The sequence below is a fragment of the Capsicum annuum genome, chromosome 6 (genome assembly GCF_002878395.1).
Source record: "Capsicum annuum cultivar UCD-10X-F1 chromosome 6, UCD10Xv1.1, whole genome shotgun sequence".
Classification (NCBI taxonomy): Eukaryota; Viridiplantae; Streptophyta; class Magnoliopsida; order Solanales; family Solanaceae; genus Capsicum; species Capsicum annuum.
Genome location: NC_061116.1, coordinates 73,698,583 through 73,721,239, shown reverse-complemented (window position 1 = coordinate 73,721,239; position 22,657 = coordinate 73,698,583). Strand labels below are relative to the sequence as shown.

General features: G+C 34.9%; 1 non-coding gene across 1 annotated transcript; it reads left to right on the top strand.

Moving 5' to 3' along the window:
- The first annotated feature begins 19,402 nt into the window (after positions 1-19,402).
- On the top strand, positions 19,403-19,508 carry LOC124899900. Its single transcript, XR_007057461.1, has one exon. It is a non-coding gene; the product is annotated as a small nucleolar RNA R71 (small nucleolar RNA).
- Positions 19,509-22,657: the final 3,149 nt, after the last annotated feature.

The window sequence follows — 22,657 nt, the reverse complement described above, 5'->3', positions numbered from 1 at the left end:
CAACTAAGTGTTTAAGCAGTGACGGGACCACCAACCAGGTCTATCTCGCTTCTCTCTAAGCCTTACGACCTACTTTCAGGCTGACCAACGTCCTCACCAGAGATTAATCGGTTCCGATAAACACTTAAGCAGTAAATAGATACCCCATACTTGTATTAAAACCCCATTATAAGACAAGACATAGTGACATAATTAAAGTTTAAGATAAAGCATACTATATTAAAATAATATGTTCTTATATAAACATAGGTTTGCTCATGCTCTAGACAGATTATACGTTTAGCTGCTCATGCTGAACGTACAATCTGCCAACATGGCTCTGATACCAGAAAGAAGGATCGGTGACTATTAACGATATATTAACGATATTATGGAGAAAGTTAAAGATATTGATCACTTAAGTTTAGGTTTCCATTCTGATGGCAAGGGTAGAATAGCTCTCCCCAATGTGGGTAAGACGTTAGACTCCGTGATAGCTCACATGGTTTATGTCGGTTAAAATAACCTGCCAAAGAAAGAGTAAAATTAAAGCTTTTAGAACTAAATGTTATGGCTCACTAAGTTTATCCTTATCCTTCACTACTCTTGTTTATGATTTTACAGCTTTTTCTTTTATTCAAGATCAAGGTGAGTCATCTACACTTAGTTTGCTGTCATGACCCAAAATAGGGCCTGGCCATGACGGACATCCCAAACCATGAAGACCCGGGTATCCTACTCTATCTGGTAATCATGCACAACATTTACATAATAAAAGAAGATGCAGAAATATAATTTGATACGGAAACATGGTCATACTCTGAATTTAGTTTAACAATAAGGAATGAAATCTGAACTCAAATAAACAACATTTGAATAGTCTACGAAATCTCTACTACATTAAAATCTGACAACTATCTAAAAACTGGGACAAGGCCCCCAGAAGACCAAAACAATAGAATAACATAATCTAAAATAACAGGTCTTCTAGAAGAAAGAAGGCTTACCACTGCACAAATCAATTCTCTCTGGGATACTATACTGATTAGCTGGATCCATAGACTGATCCTCCGAACCTGGGAAGTAGGGGCTCTATATAGATGTACTGGTACGCAGAGCAAATCAAAAATAATAATTTATATTCAACATATATGAGAGCCATTTTAAAAATAATTCATAAACATATCATAAAGTAAGAAATCTCATGGGCATTTCTGAAAGACTCTGAAAGAAAATCATCTGAACTCTGAGACATTCTTTGTTTTGCTTTTGCGCTAGGTGGTATACCCAACAACTATGAAATTCCACGGGCCATATGGAATCCATCATTGACTAGGAGGGGAAGCCTCCAACCAATGTGTGCCGCAAATGTTCGAGTGTGTGACTCTGCTATGCCACACGGTCGTCGCCAGCATAAAAATAATATACTCGGATCGGTAAATCACATTTTTAGGCTAAGATTTACTTGAAATCTAGGCCTCTTAAGGCAACCACCTAACTCTCTTTATAACTATTTTTAACTCTTTAAGTCATGCATTGTTTGTAAATATACTCTGAAAAACTCTAACTCTGTTATGGCAGACATTTACATAGTACCGTCATACGATTGACTTGCAAGTCACATCTTTAAGATATTATTAGCATATAATAATATCTATTTCAAATTATAAATCTAGGACCACCATATCAATAATTAATATCAATAAACTCTTTCTTAAAGCTCATGTAAACATATGCAAGAAACTTTCTTTTTCACCATTTCAAATACACAAGGTGGTCATGTCAAATATATCAATCATATGCAATTCTTTCTTTTAAAAAAGGATGAAATCATAACAAGAAACTCCCTCTAATCATAAAAAAATCATGTTAAATACTAAAATATCGAAAATATCCCCTTCAAAACATTAAACGAGCATGTCAAATCATTCTCAACAAGTTCATCAACTCTAAATGATCAAAGAGAGGGGTTTCAATAATAATGCTCTCATTCAAATCATTAACATCATACATATTCATATAAGTTTAAATCAGTTTAAAGGGGAAAGGACTAAATACCAAAACAATAATATCATCAACACACCCAAGATACAAAATTTAAATCATAAGTTCCAAAACCCCTTTAAAATTCATGCTTGATAATCTCTAAATCATGTTCTAGTGTTGATAAGCCCATGTAATTTTCAGGATAAACCCCACGTACCTCTATTTAGGAAATTAAATGATGGTTCTTGATGCCCACGGCTTGGGAATTCCAAATCTTCAATTAATTTCTAAAACCCACGATTGAATCTTAAGTTGTTTGGGTTTTGTTGTTTGAAACCCTAAGGAGTGTTCTTCATGATTTCTAATGAAAATATTAATAATGAGGTCATTTGGGATTAAAATCTCATGTTCAAGATGATAAGGGGAGAGAAAAATATACAATATACCCTTAATGAGATAGAATAAAACTATAATTGGGAGCCCGATTTTATGCACCACCGTGACGCACCATGATCGCGGTGGCTCACTGGAAATTGATCAATGGGATTTTTAAGGTCACAGCAATGCGGAGCCATCATACTGTCCCACTGGTTGGGACCTGGACCTATAGCGCAAGGCGCCATAATTGCACTATGCTACTGAAATTTGACAATTGCTAAATAGGCCCACTCCGCGACGTGCCAAGCACCAAAAGGATGGTGTTTTACTACCATACTTGGGTGAATCTTATATCGACAGAAAGGTCAGCCAATTTCCCATATGATAAAAAGTAGAAATTAGTGAATTTATATATGGTTTAAACATTACATATTTTGGAAGCCAAAAATGAGACTTAAGTCTCTTTGACACTATTATAGTCGTTTAACTCTAAGAGCATATTACCACGAGCTAACGCATGGACAATTTTGTGGGGTGTTACATTATACCCCCTTGTGGTCATTCGTCCCCGAATGATGACATAGAACACAAACAAGCACAATTTAAGGTAAACTAAGGCCATAAAAGAATAAGATAAGGATTGTACCTACCATTTCGTCATTCACCAGATTAAATAATTCTGGGTATCTATCTCTCATGTAATTTTCTGAATCCCAAGTTGCTTTTTCAATGTTTTGATTTTTCCACAACACTTTGACCGACGCTATTTATTTGCTCCTCATTTTCTAACTTGGTGATCAAAAACTGCCACGAGCTCTTCTTTATAGGATAAGGAGTCTGTCACTTTGACCTTCTCTGCCGGCAATACTAATGAATGGTTTCCAATAAATTTCTTCAATATGGATATGTGATATATCAGATAAATAAAACCTAAATTCGTAGGCAACTTTAACTTATATGCAACACTGCCTATCCTTCCCAAAATTTGGTATGACCCTATATAGCGAGGACTCATCTTACCTATCTTCCTGAATTGCATAACTCCCTTCATAGGGGAGACTTTGAGGAATACCCAATCATCAACCTCAAACTCTAAGTCTCTTCTCCTAACATCGATGTAGGATTTTTGTATACTCTAGGCTATTTTAAGTCATCCTCTAATAATTTTTACGTCCTCCATCGCCTGACGAACAAGACCAGGGCTGAAAAATTGAGTCTCACGTACTTCATACCACCCTACCGGTGATCTATATCTTCTCCCATACAAAGTTTTGAATGGAGCAATCTTAATACTGGCATTGTAGCTGTTATTATAAGCGAAATCTACTAACGATAATGGATCTACCCAGCTACCTTTGAAGTCAGTTACAAAAGTGCTCAACATATCCTCAAGGGTTTAAATGGTGTGCTCAGCTTGCCCATCAGTCTGAGGGTGGAAAGCAGTATGCAAGTTCACTTGGGCACCTAAACCCTTCTGGAAAGACCTCAAAAACTATAAAGAGAATTGCGTACCTCTGTTAGATATTATGGATACAGGTGCCCCATGCAAATAGACTATCTCCTCAATACAGACCTTGGCATAATCATCTCTCGAATAGTTTGTCCTCATAGGCAAAAAATATGCTGACTTGGTCAGCCTGTCAACAATCACCCGAATGAAATACCATACTGGTTTTGGGACCTTGGAAGTCCTGTAATGAAATCCATATTGATTATTTCCCATTTCCATAAGGGCAAGGCAATCTCTTAGGAAGTACCACCAGGTCTCCTATGTTCTACCTTAACTTGTTGACAGTTCAAACACTTGGCGACATAGTTAGCCACATCGCATTTCATATTATTCCACTAATAAATGGTTTTGAAATCATGATATATCTTGGTAGAGCCTGGGTGAACAACATATCTTAAAGTGTGAGCTTCGTCAAGGATTCTCTTCTGCAGACCATCTACATATGGCACACACAATCTATCCTGATATCTCAAAATACCATCAACACCAATTTTGAAGGACATCACTTTTTATTGACCTACATTTTTTTTTCTCTACATCAAGATGGGATCTTTGATCTGTTTCTCTTTAACTTCCACACAAAGGGATGATTTAGCTATCTCGTGAACAACTACCCCTCCATCTTTGGAATCTAAGAGTCACACTCAAAGATTTGCTAGTCGGTGAATATCCTTCACTATCTCTCTTTTTCCTTCTTCAATATAAGAAAGACTGCCCATAGACAACTTGCTAAGGGCATCGGCTACCACATTTGCTTAGTGCAGGATCATGTCATAATCCTTTAGTAATTCCATCCAGCGTTATTGCCTTAGGATTAATTCTTTCTGTGAGAAAAAATACTGTAAACTCTTATGGTCAGTGGAAACATCAATATACACCTCATAAAGATAATTCCACCAGATTTTAAGCACAAACACCACAACTACTTACTCCAAGTCATAGGTGGGGTAATTTCACTAATGCATCTTTAACTACATGGATGCATAAGCCACTACATTATCGTGCTACATAAGTACACACCCAAGACCTACACAAGACGCATCACAGTACACAACAAACCCTTTCGTACCTTTTGGAAGAGTCAAAATAGAAATAGTTGTTAACCTATCTTTTAACTTCTCAAAACTATTCTCACAAGAGTCAGACCACATGAACTTCACCTTTTTCTGAGTCAACTTAGTAAGTGATGCATCTATGGAAGAAAAACTCTCTAAAAATCTTCTGTAGTACCCCATAAAACCTAAGAAGCTCTAATATCAGTTGGAGTTTTGGGTCAGGCCATTTTCTCACTGCCTTAATCTCATGGGGATCAACCTTAATCCCGCCACTAGACACGATATGCCCCAATAAAGCAATAGAATTAAGCAAAAATTTGCACTTGAAAAATTTTGTATACAACTAATGATCTTTAAGAGTCTGAAGGATGATTCGAAGGTGATTGGCATGGTCCTCCTCACTCTAGGAATAAATCAAAATATCATCAATGAAAACTATAACAAACAGATCTAAAAACTGATGGAAAACCCTGTTCATAAAAACCAAGAAGGCTGCAAGGGCATTAGTCAACCCGAAGGACATGACTAAGAATTCATAATGACCGTATCTAGTTCAGAAAGCTATTTTGGGAATATCTGACTCCCTAACCTTCAACTGATCATATCTCGAACTTTCGATAATAGAATATTTAACCCAAATAAGATGGTACAAACAACCTTTAGAAAAAAGCTTATGGGCTCTAAGATAAGATATAAAGTTCCCTCTAGGCACTATAGAAAGCCCCTCCCATCCTATCACCAATTCATTCAGAAAAGAAAAGGTGACTGTTTGGGTTCTATAATTTAATATGGCATAGCACGAATGAAGCCAGTCTATCCCTAGGATAGTATCAAAATCAAGCATGTTTAGGCCTATGAGGTCTGCCACTGTATCCCGGCCATAAACGGTCACCACACAATTTCTATACACCTTCCTAGCCACCACAGAATCCATCATTGGAGTGGAAATAGAAAAGGGCTCAGCAATCACATTGGGTTCAAACCCAAAACCAACAACCACATAAGGCGTCACATATTATAGAGTAGACCTGGGATCAAGACATTTCTAGCAGCTAAAGTGACACGCTTCTGAGGCAGTGGTAGTACAGAAGAATTAGCTTATGACTTGGCTCTACCAATATTGCCTTTTGTTGTTGAACATACTCTCTCTAGATATGTCCTGTTTGGATGCATAGCACCAAACTGACATCTCCATGGATGATTCCTCTTGCATTTCTCACAGAGCGGGTATGTCCGAGATGTCTAAGCTATACTTTCTTGAGACTGTGAACCTGCATCCTTGGCCCTTGCCTATACTAAAAATCTTAAGTGTGCTGTCCAACTGGGGTCTGGTCACTGAGGCACTAGCTGCAGACTGTGCATTACCCCAATTATTCTTTTTTTGCCATTTGTTACCCCTATTCCCACTCTGCTGCTGACTGTAGCTCTGGTCTACTATTTTGGCTCTCTTTGCCTATCTGTCCTTTTATCTAGATTTAGTGTATCTTTTTTTCTCTTCCTCAACTTATTTCATATGGACTGACAGTCTGGCAAAATCCATGTCCCATTTCAACATTGCTCCCTGATATTCAAGCACTAAGTCATCTGAAAGGCCAAATGCAAATTTCCTTATTCAAGCACTCATGTTAAAAGTCGTCTTTGGAGCATAACAATCTTATTAGTTAAACTTCAGAGTGTACTCCTTGACACTCATCATTCCTTGTTTTAGGTTCATAAACTCTTTGTGTTTGGCCTTCCTCAACTCAAGAGGAAAGGCTTCCATAAACTCAGCCCAAATTGTGGGCTAAGCATGCTCACACATTGAATCTTCCCACTCATTATACCATTGGATCGCTACATCCTTAAGCTAGTAATTTGCTAACTCAACCCCCTCTACCTCATCTACATGCATCACCATAAAGATCTTCTCTATTTCATCCATAAACTCCTGTGGATCCTTTTAAACCTTGGTACCAATAAATTTGGTGGGTTCATCCTTATGAACTGGCCCACTCTTGTAGCCTCAGACGTAATAGATACAGACCCAATATCTTCCGGCCATTCAGTTTGTGTGGCTACTAATTATGCAAGCATGTGAATAGATTGTCTGAATTTTGCATTAGATATTTCCCTCTTACGAGGCTGAGTGCGGTAAGTCCCCATATGGGGAGTTCTGGGTGCCCTAGGTGGGCTGGTCTAAGTAAGTGGGACTCCTAGAGTAGTATCAATCTCCAAATTCTGAGTGTTGTTTTGGTTCTTCATCCTATGAGTGGGACGGACCTCATATGTCTAATCATTCTGATTGTTAGTACGATAGGGAGGCATGATTATTTTTCTAAAATGCAAATGATCACGGATTAGAGGACAGATTAGACTCCAAAGAATGAATTAAATTACAAAGAGGTGAAACATTCCTAAATGCCTAGTAGCCTCCTACTTATAAGTGTGGCGCGCTACACACCCATAAATAAGATTCTACCCAACGTAATCTCATAGATACCCTGGGACCATGAACCATGCTTTGATACCAAGTTTTGCATGACCCAAACTAGGGCCTAGCCATGATGAACATCCCAAACAATGAAGGCTCGAGCATCCTACTCTATCTAGTAATCATGCACAATATTCACATAATAAAAGGAGATGCGGAAATATAATATGATATGGAAACATTGTCATACTCTGGATTTAGTTAAACAATAAGGAATAAAATCTAAACTCAACTAAACAACATCTGGAACAGTCTGTGAAATGTCTACTATATGAAAATCTGACAACTATCTGAAAGCTGGGACAAGGCCCCCAGTAGACCAAATCAGCAAAATAACATAATCAGAAATAACAGGCCTTCTGGAATAAAGAAGGCTCACCAATACACAGATTACTTCTCTGGGATACTCTACTGATTAGCTGGACCTTTAGACTGAGCATCCAAACCTGAGAGGTAGGGGGTCAATACAGATGTACTGGTACATAGAGAAAATCTAAAATAATAATTTACATTCAACATATATGAGAGCTATTTTAAAAATAGTTCTTAAACATATCATGTAGTAAGAAATCTCGTAGGCATTTCTAAAAGACTCTGAAAGAAAATCATCTAAAATCAGAGATATTCTTTATTTTACTTCTGCGCTAGGTGGTATACGCTACAACTCTGGAATTTCATGGGCCATATGGAATCCATGATTAACTTGACAGGGACACCTCCAACCCAAGTATGCCTTAAGGGTTGGAGTCTCTGACTATGCTATGCCACACGGCCGTCGCCAGCGTAAAAATAATATACCCAGATCGATAAATCATGGTTTTAGGATAACAGTTAGTTAAACTCTAACCCTCTTCAGGTAATTAACTAACTCTCTTTATGCCCATTTTTAACTCTTTAAGGCATGTATTCTCTGAAAACATACTCTACAAACTCTAACTCTGTTATGGCATATATTTATATGGTATCATCATACCATTCACTTACAACTCACACCTCTGAGCCATTATTAGCATATAATAATTTCTGTTTCAAAACGTAAATCTGAGATCACCTTATCAATAAATCATTTCAAGAAATTCTTTCTTAAAAATCATATAAACATATGCAAGAAACTCTATTTTTCACCATTTCAAATACACAAGGTGGTCATGTCAAAGATATCAGTCATATGGAAAATTTTCTTTTTTAAGAGAAGGATGAAATCATAACAAGAAACTACCTCTCATCACCATAAAAATTATTTTAAATACTTAGATATTGAGAAGACCCCCTTCAAAACATTAAACAAGCATCTCAAATAATTCCTAACAAGTTCATCAACTCTAAATGATCCAAGAGAGGGGTTTCAATAATAATTCTCTCAATAAAATCTTCAACATAATACCTATTCATATAAGTTTAAATCAATTTAAGAAGGGAAAGGCCTAAATACCAAAACAATAATATAATCAACACACCCAAGATCCAAAATTTAAATCATAAGTTCCAAAACCCCTTTAAAATTCATGCTTGATAATCTTTAAATCATGTTCTAGTGTTGATAAGCCCATGTAATTTTTAGGATAAACCCCACGTACCTCTATTTAGGAAATTAAATGATGATTCTTGATGCCCACAGCTTGGGAATTCCAAATCTTCAATTAATTTCTAAAACCCACAGTTGAATCTTAAGTTGTTTGGGTTTTGTTGTTTGAAACCCTAAGGAGTGTTCTTCATGCTTTCTAATTAAAATATTAATAATGAGGTCACTTGGGATTAAAATCTCATGTTTAAGCTGATAAAGGGAGAGAAAAATATACAATATACCCTTAATGAGATGGAATAAAAATATAATTGGAAGCCCGATTTTATGCACCACCGTGACGCACCATGATCGCGGTGGCTCACTGGAAATTGATGAATGGGATTTTTAAGGTCACCACAATGTGAAGCCATCGTATTGTCCCTCTGGTTGGGACCTGGAACTTTAGCGCGACGCGCCACAATCGCGCTATTCTACTGGAATTTTATAATAGCTAAATAGGCCCACTTCGTGATGCGCCAAGTACCAAAATGACAGTTTTTATGATTAGGACTTGAATTAGCCATAACTTTTTGCTCGAGTATCGACTTTGGGAAAATCTTATATTGATTAAAATCTCATTCAATTTCCTACATGATAAAAAGTCAAAATTAGGGACATTATATATGGTTTAAACTTTACTCATTTTGCAAGCCAAAAATGAGACTAAGTATCTTTGACACTATTTTAGTCATTTAAGTCTAAAAGTATGTTACCACGATCTAACGTATGGATGATTTTATGGGGTGTTACACTTGCGCTCTTTGAAAGTTTATGAGTATATTTAGTTATTGTTTTACTTATGCATTCACCCCTACATACTCAGTATATTCCAGAAGTACTAATCCATATATATGTATATGTGCTTCATTGTCTCATAATGTAGGTACCAGTTGTAGCATATCATAGTCAGAAAGTTCACAATTTCCAGTCAACAGGTGATGAGTTCTTTTGATTTGAGGACTCGAGTCAACTATAGTTTCAATATTTATGTTTTATTTAGTTCTATTGATTAAAGATAGCTGGGGGTCATGTACCAGCTACATATAGTCAATATCAATAGAGGCTTTATAGATAGTCAGTATGGTTGATGTATTTAATTTTAGTTTTCTTTTGCATGACCATAGTTGTAATCCCTTTTGATAGTTTTAATTTTTAACATATTCAGTAAAGACATATCTTCTATTTTTTTTTTCAGATTGATGTATCTTATTTAGTCGCTCCTAATTTATGCCAGTATAAGGGTTAGCTTAGGATCACTTGTTGTCCTAAGCACTATATGACGTCCAGGGGTAGTCTCAAGGCATTATAAACTTGGTATCAGAGGCCAGAGTTCAAGTGTTCTAGGGTGTCTATGAAGCCGTGTCTATTAGAGTCTTGCAGAATAGTATAGAGACGTCTGTACTTTTCTTTTAGAGGCTACATGTCATTTAAAAAATATTTCCCTTCTTCATGCTTTAGATTATTCTATAAAGTTTTTCTCTTATAAACTTTTATTTATACATGTGTTACTCCATAATTCTCCATCTATAACTTTCTGAGATAATATGAGTACTAGATTCTAATTCCTCCCATGATAATGCCCTCAAATTTACTATCAGTAACTTCAAAAGTCACACATAGGTCTTGAGAAGAGCTCACTAGTATGTTATAAGACCCTTAAGTTGAAATCTTATATCCTCATACATATGAGTTGTGTAGATAAGAAAGAATATATTATGTATTTAGATTCCTTATTAACCTATTTAGTCCAGATAGTGCTCATGAGAGGAGATAATATGAACCCAAAGTGTTAAATAGGGTTTCACTTGAAGGATGTCATGACCTTGAATGTTATGATTCATTAGTTGTTGAGCCTTTTTATAGTTGGGAGTTTTGGGTTTAGAAGTGTAGCAACAAGAATGGTGGGAATGCTGATTTATTTAAAGTATATAGATGAACTTATGCATACTATCGAGTTTGTGCTAAGGTGATATGTTCTTGTGTGTTATCTTAGGGGTAGTAAATGTGGTACTACTTCCCTGGTGGAAGGTATAAAGAGAGTTATTAGTTAATGTGAATTGTTGTTTGATTAAAGTATAAAAGAAGTTATTTATTGTATTTATTATGTTAGAAATTATAGGTTATTAATAAAAGTAGTTGAGGGATGAGTGAATGGGAGTGATTTGTAGAGGGAGGATATGTTAATGGATTGCAATAAGATATTCCACATAATCATGATCTTGTTTTTATTAGGAGGTTCTAGTGTACTGGTGTTTCTTATTATTTTATTTTATAGATTCCAAGTGAGAATAGTATATGAGATTGGGTGGTTAATCATGTCTAGCACTAGAGGTTAAGTTTAACAGTGGATGATCATCAAGGTAGAAGTCCCGATTGTTTGATTAGTAATGGTAGTTATATAGAAGTGATCTATAAGGCTTGAACAATGTATGCAAGAGGTTAAGTTCATGTATTCATAATTAGGTATGATGTAGAGGTGTGCCCAAGGTTATATTTGGTTGCATTATTTTCTAAGACTATTAAAGGTTATCTATGGTTAGTAGTACCCTTGAGTTGCTAAATGGGTAGAGAGTTAGTTATATAGTATATGGTGCTCTTAATACCTAAGTTAAGGAGTTATGCATAGATAATGTTGAGCCTTTTGGTTTGATTTTGATTCTTATGGTTTTGGTAAAAATATAAGTTTAGAGATGTGATATCAGTAGGCCATGACGGAAGTAGTATGGTTTATTAAAGGTTTCGGGAGATCCATGTTAAGTGTTAGAATCTATGTTTGAATCTTTTAAGATTGAGCTAATAGAAATAAGTGTTGAAGCTCTAGATTGTGTGAACACTTTGTATGGTGATACTTATGAACATTCTAAGTTAGAAAGTGTTCAAGTTATTATATAATGACTATTGGGGCTATAGAAAGATAGAGTTGTATCTCAAAAGAAAGTATTAGTAGTGGGTTTTACACTTTTAGGTGTAGTCCTTTGGGGTAAGTTTATTATTTACATATATTGTTATATCCCAGACTAGTTTAAACTTTTGTAAAGGGTTCCACAGATTTATAATAATGGATTAAAGCTAAGGGGGAGATGATAAAACAAGGAATGATAAAACAAGGAACCAAGTCAGTTTCTCAGATTCTAGTAGTGATGCTAGTGTGTTGTAGAACAACACTAGGGAGAAAGATGCTCGACCCAATCTTATTTTAGTATTTGTACTTTATTATCAGGATATCTACATATGTCTTACGTGTCACTTCCATGATCATAGTTTATGTTCATACTCATAATAGAGAATTATGTTATCTTCCAGTTCCTAGTATGAGGAGTTCTAGTTCATTTAGCAATTCGAATCATGTTCTATGACTTTATGAACTCTAACTTAAGTCATGCAACTCATGACTCATGTACTCATGCTTTATAGTATGTTAAGTTAAGGTACTCATGCTACACTCCTAATGATCAGTGAAATTTAGTTAATACCATTTATGCCCTCATTTTAGATATCTTTGATGAATCCATGATGTTGATAATCTATTCTTTAGGGCTCAGTAAAGTGTCAACTTATGCATAGTGTCTCTTCATGTTTCAGGTCCTCATGTTCTAACCTTTCAATGATCTTTCATTATGTCAAGATAATTATGATGAACAATTGTTTAGATGGGAGCGAGTAAATATTTTTTATATACGAATGATCATTGTATGCTTGTTTTAGTTAACGCTATAAGTTTGAAGTAAGACTGAGGCCATGGTTTTGATATATATCATGGTTAATTGAAAATTTGTGTGTATATTCTTGGGGTAATGCATGGAAGTTGTTAATGATGGAGGTTTGCAAGATGTGAGAAAGATGATATTATGGGTGTTGGTTTAGAAGTGCATATGTGGTTATGAATTTAGGCTTGAATGTCATGTTGGTATATATTTCGTATGTATGAGTGGATGGGTGCATTATGCATTAGTGAACTCCTAGTAAGAGGTTGGTTATAGTCGTTGAAGTGGTAATAAGAATGATTCATGAGAAAAGGAGTTGTGAAATTACAGGGTGTACTAAATTCATTATTTAGACTTGTATTTTTGTGTGATGTGTTCACATTGTAGATTCAGGTAGGCTTGAACATAGTGAGTTAATTCTGCTCAGATAAGAACTTAGTAGGTAGATTTATTAGTTCGCATATAACTATTATTATTATCCTTAAGTGAAGTGAAGTTTTTAAGTGGAATATATAGTTGAATATAAGATTTTAGTATAATTCAGTCCATATATCGAGTAATCCAGTTTAACGGTCAAACACACAAGTTTGTATAGTTTTTCCATCTTTCGATCTAGTCTTACTATCTAATGATTGATGAATATGGCCATTCCAAGAGTTATTTTGTTCTTGTGCATGTAAATTCTGAATCTAGTTCAGTCCATGAATCATGTTTCGAATTCAGATATTCAGTGATAATTCAGTTTGTAATATCCCGTGTATCATCTCAGTCTTTCCTTAGTATTTCAGTCAAGTCGGTCTCATTCGAGGATGAATGTTCCCAAGGGAGTGATATAGTAAAACACCATATTAAATATAGCTTTGTTTAGTTCCTAGTGCATGCATAATAGGTTTAAATCTTGAAAATTTAGTTAAGTGTTAGGGATTTAGCCATTTTTAGACCTCTTAACTTTGATTATTTTTAAGTTGACCTTCTAGACTACGAGATGATTTGAGTTAATTCATGTTCAAGGAAGTAAGAAGTATATCTCAGGGTAGTTTCGCATATTTCAGACGAGGATTGGGTCACTTTTGGATTTTGATTCCACAACCTTACCATAATAGTGGTGCGTCGCGGTGGGTATAGCAATGGGTGCATCATATCATGCGGTGAAGGTGTTTTCATCCTGTTCTTTATTTATAATTTGATTCCATGTGTCATGATCTTTATCCTAGTGTGTAAAGTGCTTATTAGGTGAAAAGTGTTCATAGAAATAACTTAGAGCAAAGTTGAGCTAAGAGCCTTTAATTCATCCACAATTTGGTATTCGATTCTACAAGGGTCAAATTTGAACCTATATAATTTTTGATAAATGTTTAATTTTTCATGCCAAGACCCACCAAATTGTACGTAATTGTGTTATCTTTCCAAAGATACCAATTTTGCCTTAATCCGACACACGAGCAAAATGTTATGATCAGTTTTGTCAGAACCTGTAAGCCACCGCGATAAGACCACATCGCGATAACCCTTTAATCTTTATTCTAGTTATGAATTTGTAGGTTAAATGTTGGAGGGGTAATCAGGTCTTTTCCCACATAAACCCAATTCATAAAAACACGACCTACTGCTTCAGTTAGGGCATTATATGCCTATATTCTCCAAATTGCCTCTTAAGAACAAACCCTAATCTTCCCCAAGTTCATCCATTCCATCATCTTATCTTTAAGATAAACCAAGAATTAAAGTTTCGTAATCTAAGAATTTCAAAAAATCTTTTAAGATCATCTCCAAGGCTTTCAAAGTCAAGAATTATCCATCAAGTGAAGTCTATTAAGGTATGTGGGGTTATAAACAAGGGTATCCTTTCACCCTTGTGCCTAAATTACATGATTTTAAGATTCTATCTAATTGTATTAAAGAAGGAATTGTACCAAAGTCTATATATTCTTAAAGCATGAGATTATCATGAGATTTAAAGTTTTAAGTATATCAACAAGTTCTTATGTTTTTAACTTACAAGATTTATATTATGAATGAGATTGCATTATCTTGACTTGTTATTGTTGAGGCATTTCAAGAATTATATTGAGAATGACATTTTGGTATTAATTACCATGAGTTTAAAGCATGCATTTTAAGTGTTGACATTTCAAGAAGATTATGTTTTTAAGCATTGTATGACAAGCTTATGTAAAGATTTAAAGTAAGAGTTGATCTTTTGATACCAGCTAATATAATGAATTCTACATTATTCATATTTTTTATGATTTAAAGTAAAGAGAAGAATAATTGGTTTTCATTATATAAACCCTTATGCTATTTTAAGGTGGATTTCCTACAGTATGAGCATGCAAGTAATATGGGAGTAGTATTTAGCACCGATTGGGTATGAGTCCAAGGTTGCATGCCCTAGAACAACAAGCTAATATAGATTAAGCTTATTCCCATTATGGATGAAGTTACATATAGTGATCACTCCAGTTAAGGTTCTATTCCGATGGCAAGGGTAGAAGAACTTTCCTCAATATGGGTAAGACATTGAATTCCATTATAGCTCACATGGTTTATATCGGTTAGAAGAACCTCCCCATAGAAAGAGTAATTAAATCTTTTAGAACTAAGTGTTATGGCTCACAAAGTTTATCTTTATGCTTTATTACTCTTGTCTATGATTTAACAGCTTTTGTTTTATTCAAGCTCAAGGTGAGTAATCTCTACTTAGCATTCATTATTTGGATGTTGGTGAGTATATGCAGTTATTGTTTTACTTATGAATTCTACCATACATACTTAGCATATTCCGGAAGTACAGATCCACATGTATCTATATGTGATACATTATCTCATAATGTAGGAAGTAGTTGTAGAACATTATAGTCAGACAGTTCACAGCTTCCAGCTAGCAGGTGATGAGTTGTTTTGATTAGAGGACTCGAGTCAACTATAGTTTTAGTATTTAATCTTTTATTCAGTTGTATTGATTTGAGATAGTTGGGGTTCATGTCCTGGCTACCTATAGTCAATATTAGTAGAGGCTTCATAGACCGTCAGTATAGTTGATGTATTTAATTTCAATTTTTTTTTGTATGACCAGAGTTGTAATCCCTTTTGATAGTTTTGGTTTGGACCATATTAAAAAAAGACATCTCTTTCGCTTATTTCTTTCAAATTAATGTAACTTATTGAATTTCTCACGAGTTATGCCAGTATAAGGGTTGTCTTGGGACAACTTATGGTCCTAAGCATCGTGTGACATCCAGGGGGTAGTCTCGAGGTGTTATAATCAATCATCCATTTATATGACTTCTGGCGCTCTAGCCTATTATCCAACTAGGACACAAGGCTTAGGGACTCAAACCCATTTTAATCAGTTGAACCACCAAGGTTTCCATTTACACTATTTCATTGCCAACAAGACCTTTAAAAAATCGTTTTTAAACAATTCATACTTATTTAGACGTTTCCTTAGTTTAAAACACTTTTACCATGTGACTAAAGATTTTCTTTAAACATTTTCACAAACACCTTGTACAATATCAATACCAAGGAAAAAATCACTAAGACTAGGGTTACCCATGACCCATTCATTAAAATACAATCAAGAAGTACCCACATATGCAAACCATCACTAAAAACATGTAAAGACATTATTTAGATCAAACGTAAGCAATACTCAACAATATGCATTAAAATAGATGATATTTTTGAACTAACAATGATGGAAGAGATGCATGCCTTTTATAGGATAATTCATGGATGGATTCTTGGTCTTCAAGTCTCTAGATAGTGTCTTTATTAAACCCTAGGCCCAATCTTCGTAGAGAAGTTTTTGAGAGTGTTTTGGAATGTATTCATCCTGTATATGTGAAGAATAATGGGCCAAATGGTTTTATATGTCATGGGTCATAAGGATTTAGGTTTGGGAAATATCCAAAATATCCTTAGCTAAAAGCTGTAAAATGAACTCCCAAGAGGGTACGACTCCATGCCTAAATTGTACCCTAGGGTAGGAGTGATACTCTAAATCATACCATATGCTTCACCACGAACCCCTAAACTATCAAAAGTACGAATATCCAAGCACGACACATATCCAAGGGTAAGATTTCTATAAAGTAACACGTACCCAAGCCAATGTTAACAAGATAAAAAAACAACGCTTCATATGACTAGGTTGTATATGATACGTACCTTAAGATATGACTTAGTAGGGACTAAACCATTTGTTGGTTAGTGTGATACCAACCTAAAATGATCTCTATACGAGAGGGGAGGGTACTATTCATACCATAGCATACAAATAGTATGCTCAATCTGTACCTAACCCAGAACCTCAAAACTTGGGGAAATTTTCTAAGGGTCCAAAGCCTAGGTGTTTCACAGCCCCCACATCATCAATAGCAATTAGAACACTACTAAAACAAACAATTCATAGATGTAAGATACTATCTTACACATGCACTATAAGGCTCATAAATAGGTATACAAGAGAAAAATTAGAAAACATACCAGATAAGAGGATGCAGAGGGGATGCTATGCAGTTTTGGATGCCCTTAGCACAAGTTAAAATGGGTGCAATTATGACTAATTTGAAAGGGAGTGTGGTTTAAACCATTTTGAGGTGTCTTTTCATATTTATTAGATTCCTTTATTATGTCCAAAGGATTATGATCGTGAGGACACAACAATCACAATCATGATAGAATGGTGAATTTGATCACAGTAATCGAGGCATTCTTTTGCTCCCCTATTTTTGGCTATCTATATTCCCACTAAATTCTACCAAACTTCCCATGACTCAATTTCTCTAAAACACCTTATAGTGCCATAATTTCATGTATTACTCAAAAACAAAATAAAAATTACTCTAACAATAAAAATATAAAGGATACGGGCTAATTTAATGGCAATGATGGGTGACTCCAATCCAACAGCTAATTTAAGGTCTTGGCAAAATGTCCATCAATTCTCAAGTTGGATTCTTTAGCTAAAGTAAACCAAGATCCAGTACTTCATCCATAAAATCGATCACAGACACCAATTGTAGCTTTATTGGTTTCTACTTAGTTTTCTACACACGAAAAGAGACTTCATCATGATGCACCTGAAACCTTATTTCTCCATACTCCTTATAAAATAGAGCTCTTCCAATTGCTAAAATGGTCTCCCAAGTATGATTGGTATCTCATGACTGATATCACAATCAAGAATAGCAAAATCTATCTGGAGGATGGACCAATCAACCTGTACCAATACATTGTATAACACTCCAACCAGTTTCTTAATTGAGAGATCTGCTATACATAGTATCATGGTGGTAGGTGCAGGATCTACCAACCCTAGCCTTTGATACATAACATATGGCATAAAATTAATACTAGAACCAAGGTCACAGAATGCCTTTTGAAATTTGTGATTACTAATGGTCCAAAGGATTGTAAAAGTACCCGTGTCTTTGTCTTTCTCCGAAAAGGCATTTGAAATGTGGTGCTAAAAATATGGGTTACATCAATAGTCTCACCATCCATAAGTCGATTCTTGGAAAATCTTGTTTATCATTGATTTAGCACACCCTGAGGTCTTTTGAAGAGACTCTAATAGTGCATATTAATTGAGAGGTTGCTAATATTTTTAAGCAAATTTTTGAGCTTGGCTTTCTCATCTTTATTCTTTGACCATTGTGCAAATTGTGGACAAATTTAGATTTGGGGAAATCGAATGCTTTGAGGTTCATTCCCCATTTTCTTATCCCTATCAATCACTTTTAGAGTTTCTTCTACATCATCATTCTTTTCAACTATTATTGGCTCGTCATCACCCTCTTCAAGAACCTTTATAGCACCATTATTTGGAGATTCATACCACTTCCTATTAACATTCATTTTATCATCAAGCGAATTTTACCCCACTTTAATTACAAGCCCAACATGATTCATATTTCTAGTCACTATGTCCATAACCTGGGCAACATTCTTTGGATTTTTCATTGTCACTAGATAGACCTACTTTTGGCCTAGCATTGATTAGGTTCAAAATTTTCCCAATTTGTGTCTTTAATTTTTGATAAAAACTTAATGTGAAATGATGATTTGGTTAAGTTTCATCTCTCTTACCATTTTATCAGTACCTTAAATACGCATCAAAATTCTAGCAAGTACATCCTCGGTTTTGAAATTTTTGAGCTCTAATGAGCTTGATTCCTTGTCCTTGATATAATCATAAGGGGGAAAATTTTTATCATAACATCTCTCTTTGTCCCTCCAATCTTAATCCTTATCCCTTTCTCAATCACGCCAATCATAATCGTGGTCTCGATCATTCTAACCTTGATTCCTGCCTTGTCTTTGATAAACCGGGTAAGAACCCCCCAGGTAATTTGCCAAAACCTTATATCTTCATAGAGTGCCTTAGCTTCATACTAATCATAACCTTTAATAACTTGAGAGGAATGACATTAATAGATTTTGTAGGTTCTCCCATTATGTTTTTAGTAAGGAGATACAATTGGGTCATCACCTTAGCCATATTTTCTTTCCTTTTTTTGTCCTTCTTTCTTTGCTCTTTGTTGACATAAGATGTGGTAGGGGAAACTATGGTATATTTAGAGTCCCAAGTATGCCATCGCCCATTTTTATTAGTGACTTACTAAAGTTGTTTTGTCACAACATGATATGACAACTTCACAAAAGAACCACCTGACGCATTATCCACCACCATCTAATTTAGTTAGTTTAATGCCCTATAAAATATTTGGAGAATCATCTTCTATGGAACTTCATGGTTCAGGCATTAAATGACTTTGTCATTGAACCTTTTCCACACCTCATATAAGGGGTCACCACTAAGCTGAGATAAATTTGTAATTCCATCTATTAGTTGTAGCATTCTAGATGGGGGAAAATATCAATCTGAAAAAACTTCCATAAGTTCAACCAAACATGTAATAGACCCGATAGATAAAGATCTCAACCACAAAATTTCCTCTCCCATCAATAAGAATGGGAAAAGGATCAATCAAATAGACACTTGATTAATATACAAAATATTAAATGCAGCGCACGCCTCAATGGAGTTTTTCAAATGGAGGTTTGCATTTTCTTGAGCTTGACCCCCAAATAAGCATTTTATTTGTACTATGTGGAGCATTACACTTGTAACATAGAATACCTTATTTCCCTCATCAAGTGGGATTCAGATTATGCTTGCACTCCCTACATTATTAAGATGATCCTCTTCCTTGAGGCGTCTACAAAAATAGTCTTCATTTCTCTTATTGTGGCTCATGGTGTCGTGATTAATACGAAAATCACTTATCAAAACAAAAACAACAAACAAGGTAAATAAAAGCACTACGACTAACCACTTTCACTGACAACACCACAAAAGAGAAAACTAAGCTTCACTTCTCCACAATGATGCCATTTTTTGTAAAGGTCAGCTTACACCATTATTTTATTGCAAGGCGGTTGACATCAATATAAATCTAACAAGAGTAAGGGTCGTATCAACAAGAAGTGAAAACTAGCTTTCAACACCTTTCATGTATTAAGAGTTAACTAGAAGTTAACCCGTAATGCACAACAAAACCAAAACATTAAAGTAAAATTGGGGGGTTTTGTGTAAATCTTTGTTAAGAAAAATCACACAATAACATTAATGAGGGATTTAAAAGGTGAATAGTAAATCAAATTAAAAAAAAGAACTTGGGCTTATGCTACCTTAGGGGTCATTTATGTTTGGGTAATATAAGGCTAGTGTAAAGTTTAGTTATGTTTTTAGTGATAAATCATCAATTTGACAACTTACTAGCATTTTTAAGCCTAAATTATCTTGCTTTTTTATTTATTTGTTGTTACTTTCTTACTTAATGCTCATTTGTATAGGTAAAAATAATATGAGATGATGTACAAGGAAACTTGATAAAAATGAGCTAAGGAGAAGGTGTAAAAGAAGAAATGTGAGCAAAAAGAACAAAAGCTACAATTGTAGGCCCAGGAGTCGATACTCAGTTACCGCGATCATGATCAGTCAACAATTCATGTGGTGTGTGATTGCGATATGACTACTGTGATCTTGGTGTTGTGATCATGGTCCAAAGATGGTGATCGCACTAGAGCAAAGATTTTTCAAGGGAATATTTCTAATTTTGGAAAATATGGAATTGGTGCTTAAATAAGAGTTTTTAGTTCCTTCTTCACACCATCTTTTATCATACATATTATCTTATCCTTAGTCTAGGTTTTATTACTTGGATCTTGGAGCTTGAATATATATTAATTTGAGGCAAGAATTAATTAGAGAAACTCTAAAGTGAAGAATTATCAAATCCCATTAAGAATTCATTGGAATTTAAAGTGTGGATTGCATTCTATTTATTTTTTATGAATCAAATTGATGGAGATTTTGGTATATTTTTGTTTATTATATTTATGAGGTGCTAGTTCTTCCTCGTGGGATTATGTTAGAATATGGTACATTTATATGTGGGTTGTGATTCATTTGTGTATATGCTAATGTGTTGGGGTTGGGTTATACTATTGCTTGAGTAAATTGATTGGAATTTATAGGTGAAAGGCCTAAATACATAAAATGGGTTTATGGGTGAAAACCTGAAGCTCTTACGAGCCTAAATCATCCTTTAAAGAGGGGTTTGGGTGATCATTAGGAACCTTCATCATCCTTGAATGAGGGATATGGGAACCAAGGTAGTAGCAGATAATTATTGGGCTTAGTTTGCTAATTTTCACAATCTTAGACATAAGAGTGAATATGAGATTGGTTATCCCTTGGGTACCATCCTAGAAATAGGGATGCCTAATTATGGCATTGGGTTGCTTTAATTGACACACTCGTTAGGTACTTGAAAGAGCCAATGAGTGACATATTTGAGGTTTTGTTGAAGAACTAGCTTCAAGGACTTTAAACCTAGCATAACACATCATCAACAATTAGAGTTTTCACCGAATTATCATGTTCCCTTGCTTAACTTTCCCCTAGGAAAGAATACTCCCAAGATCTATTTTAATTTATTATACGCTAATTATTCTTAGTCTTGAAATAGTCATTTAAAAGCCCAAAATTAATTATTTCTTTGAAAATATTTAAAATCCCTAAATCTTTGTATCCGAAGTTTGAATTTAGTAAGTAATTTCATTTCAAACTTACCCATTCTCCATTCACATTGTTCCTCATGGATTCGAACTCAACTCTTGTTGGGTTATTATATTGACAATGATCGCCTTGCACTTACATTTCACTCATGGATTCTTTCAAATACCTCATGCGCGTATCAAAATAATCAATCCAATACTTCATACTGGAATACTTATTTTTAAGATAATGCTTATGAACGTAGAAAATCCACACAACATCTCTATTTCAAAGATAATTCTATGAGAGAAGATAAATCAAAGTGAGTTCACTATTAAACATCACCCATATTCCACTTTCAATGATGATACGAGATCCAAGTCTATTAGGGTTTTAACCCACAATTCTTAATCCAATCTAGAGTAATAGAAAAACCCAAGCTTCTTAACTAGTTATCTAGACTAACAATTAACACCCTCAAAAAGTTAGACATCTAATTAAACATAACCCCAAGATATGAATTTAGCTTCTCATGAAATCAGAGAAAAGAGATATACCTAGTTTAGCATTCAATGCATCTATTGAAGAAAAGCAAGAATAATCCAAACTTCAATCTCAAAATACAACTAAAAATCTCTTAGAAATTGACTAATAATTGTACTTCTCAAAAATTAAAATGTTTCTCCCTACTTAAATTTGGTAAAATTACATGAAAGATTCCTTAATTGTGCAAGGTTTTTTCCTTTCGAGATTTGGGATTCAACTCTGTAAAATTTCCATTCGCCCCCTGTAGCTTTTATGTGCCACCATAATCATCATCACTTGACTGCATTCGCTACTCGTACTATCATAAATTTTCTGTCGTGATTGCCATGCTATTGACTTGTTGACTGGTCATGATCATGAACCTCAGGCCTTAATCACCTTACCCGAGCATC